This window comes from Nuphar pumila, chromosome 10 (genome assembly GCF_984573655.1).
Source record: "Nuphar pumila chromosome 10, dmNupPumi1.hap1.1, whole genome shotgun sequence".
In the NCBI taxonomy this organism is placed as follows: domain Eukaryota; kingdom Viridiplantae; phylum Streptophyta; class Magnoliopsida; order Nymphaeales; family Nymphaeaceae; genus Nuphar; species Nuphar pumila.
In genome coordinates, this window is record NC_143258.1 from 86,953,549 (window position 1) to 86,957,413 (window position 3,865).

The window sequence follows — 3,865 nt, forward strand, 5'->3', positions numbered from 1 at the left end:
AGAAAGGTACAAATCCAATCGATACCTATATTCAAAAGTTTAAGTCTATTTGTGATAACCTTGGCGTAATTGGCAAACCCGTTGAAGACAAAAAGGTCTTTTAGTTGTTACAAGGACTCAGCTCAGAATATGAGTCCTTTGTAACGACCATGTTAAAGCCTCCAGTTCCTTCCTATAAAAAAATTACTCCTCTCCTCCAAAGTCATTAAAGAAAAAAATAAGATGCAAGAGTTCAATCGGCCACAAATGGCTTTTTAAAGACAACATGAATTGAGCAAAGGTAGAGTGAATGAAAATAATCACTACAAGTTTAATTCAATGGGTTGTGGTTTTACTCAAAATAAAAGTTCTAATGATATCAAGAGAAATGGTAAAACTCAACCGCAAAATGATAAAAAGAAAGGGAAAAAATGGGTGTTATTTGCCAAATATGCAACAAAAAAATCACTCTATATTGAAGTATTTCAATTGTTTCAACCACACTTTTCAACTTGAAGATGCCCCTCAAGCTTTGGTTGCTATGACGATGTCAGAAAGCCAAGATGTTGAATGATTTGCCGATACAGGAGCTATCATGCACATGTCGGGAAACCTAGGTAAATTGCATAATATGAAACCTTATGCTGGCCATGATCTTATGATGGTAAGGAATGGAGAAAACATGCCTATTTCTCATATAAGAAATGCTAGTATTGAGGCAAATTCGGTTTCTATCTATTTACAAGATGTTTTATATGTTCATGCTCTCAAGAAAGACCTTATGTAAGTAAGCCAACTAATAAGTGACCTGCCATATATTTTTGAAATTTTCTCATCTGAATATGTTATAAAGAACAGAAAAATGAAGACAATAGTAGCCAAGGGTAATAGAAAATGAGGTCACTATGCTTTTGGTGAAGGTCCTAAAGTGTTCTTCGCCATTCGGTTTAGAAAGGTTCCAGAAGAAAAATGACACGAGCGTCTTGGACATCTACAAATGAGCACCGTGAGATATTTGAATAAAAGAAATCTCATTGATGTTATTCTCAGCAATAAAAGCACTATATGTGCTAGTCGTCAACTTCGCAAGGCTTGTCGCCTACCATTTTTGGATTATGATAATATAGCTCACGAATCTTTTGAAAAGGTGCATTCTGATATATGGGGACAACTCCCACTTTGTCTCATGAAAACTATCGCTACTATATGGTTTTTATTAATGGCAACACAAGGTTCACATGAATATATTCTTTGAAGTGAAAATCCAATTTCTTTGAAAGTTTTGTTCACTTTCATAAATATGTTGAATGCCAGTTTAGCAAAAAATTTAAGGTGTTTCAATCGAATGGCAGTGGAAAATTCATTAACCAAAATTTTATTAAACATCTTGATGTCATGGGCATAAAACGTCAAACATCATATCCCAAGACACCACAGCAAAATGGTCTCGCAGAGAGAAAACACCGAAATATAACTGAGTTGGGTCTCACCATGTTTTTTCATAATGTCATTTCTAAAAGGTATTGGGTGAAAGCCTTCTCGACGATAATTTTTTTAATAAATCATCTTTCTTCTTCCAGTTTGAATATGGATTCTCCATATTTTAGATTGTTTAGAACACAACCCGATTATTCGAGCCTACATGTTTTTGGTTCTCGATGTTTTCGTTATTTGAGTCTATGGAAAAAATAAATTTGATCAAAATTCACTTCCTTGTATTTTTTAAGATATAGTGTGCAATATAAATTTTACAAGTGCCTTCATCCGCTATTGGATGCATATACATGTCAAGACATTTTTTATGAGAATATCTAAAGATGAAAACATTCCAGGAGATTTTTTGGTTGGTAAAAATCAGAACCATGACTTTTTTTTGAAAGTTGGGAAACTGATAGTCTTTCTAAAACATCTAAGAGTGCTGACAATTTTAGTGTCCCAAACAGTCGAAATGTTACCTATTATGATGATCGACAAAACTCTAATGAGGGACAACTTGTTGATAACATTCTACAACAATATATTTTTGTTGATGAGAATGTGGAGGTCTTCAATAATCATCAGCAGCGTGATGATCATCAAACTAGCGACAATCAAAGTCTGAATGATGATAATCAAGAGTCGGGGAATGCTAATGAGAATGAGCAACTTTCCATCAATGCAAATGAACTCTTCGAGCAGAGTAGAGTAAGTCTGAATATTGCTGGACAACCGATGAATATTGAAATGGGTACTGAGATAGGGACCAATCATCATCGTGAAGTGCATCTAGATGAACATTAGGTTTTTCAAAAATGAGATGTTGAGGTTGCTCAAGAGCAACCAAGGGACACACACTATAGTGACTCACAATATGACAGGTAATTTTAAACCAAACCCTAAATATCTCAATTTTTATGTTCTATATTATTCGATTTCAAGAAAACTGAAGTTTATTAAAGAGGCATTAGATCATCCATGATGGAAACTTGCTATAGATGAAGAGATTGCGGCCTTGGTTGCCAATCACACTTGGGATTTGGTTCAATGGAAACCATCCATGAACATAGTGGGTTTAAAATGAATTTTTAAAACTAAACTAAAAGCAGATGGGAGATTGGATAGCCTTAAGACGTGTTTGGTTGCATGAGGGTTCAATCAAATCGAAGGAATTGATTTTCAAGAAACTTTTTTGCCAGCTATATGCCCCACAATTATTAAAGTTGTTCTAATTGTGGCCACTGTTAAGAATTGGGTGATCAAACAATTAGACGTGAAAAATGTTTTTCTTCATGGTTCTCTGAATGAAACATTCTTCATGAAACAACCCCTAGGTTTTGAAGATAAAAAATATCATAAACATATTTGCAAACTTAAGAAGGTTTTATATGGGTTACAACAAGCCTCACATGCCTAGTTTGAATGATTGAAAAACATTTTATTCTCCTATGGGTTCTCAAGTTGTATATCAAACCCCTCCATGTTTGTTTTCCATTCCAAACAAAATATCTTGATTATATATGTTGGTCTATATGGATGATATGGTTTTGATAAAAAAACAATAATGTTTTTATAGATAATTTTTTTGAAGAGCTGAAAAAATATTTTTCTTTCAAAGATCGAGGAAAACTTCATTACTTCTTAGGCATTGAAGTTATTTATAATAAAGATGAAATGTTCTTGTGTTAAACTAAATATGCAAAAGAAATCCTGAAACGAGAAAAAATGCTTGAATGCAAGTGATCATGCATATATTTTGTATTTTATTTATCTTTATTTATGCACAATCCATGATAAAATTGCATCAAAAACTTATTTTCATCATTGCTTTTGAGAAACTGCATTAGAATAGAAATTATCGAAAAATCGTGTATTTCAAAGCCTGCCTCACGTTTTTAGTATTTCTTAGTTTAGGATTTTTTTAATTGTAGTTTAGTTAGATTAGGATTTACTTAATTAGTTTGAATTAGTTTTAGAAAAAAAATTCTTTTGAAAAACTCATTTTCAAGAAGTGACTTTTTAAAATTATTGGAAATTTATCAAGTATTTTTGACCTAATGGTTGTTATAAATAGAAGCAATAGAGAGAGAGAGAGGACATTTTTTTCAGCAGCCTCAAGTCCTCCTCTCTCCTACCCCTTCTCTTCTCTTCTTCTTACTCCCTTCCTTTCTCTCCTTGTCGGTTCATCTGCCTCTTTTTCTTCTTTCTCCTCTTATTCTTCTTGCTTCTAGCCCTTTTTGTCGTTGGCAATACAGTCTTTTCGTCAGAAAGGTACTTGCTTGCAGCTGGGATCAACCAATCTTCTCTTCCCATCCAATCTATCGGAAACAGATCGTCTGGTTTGTTTCTTCTCCCCATCTCCGTAGCGTAGGAACATTCATTGCATGCATCATAGTTTTAATTTTTTATA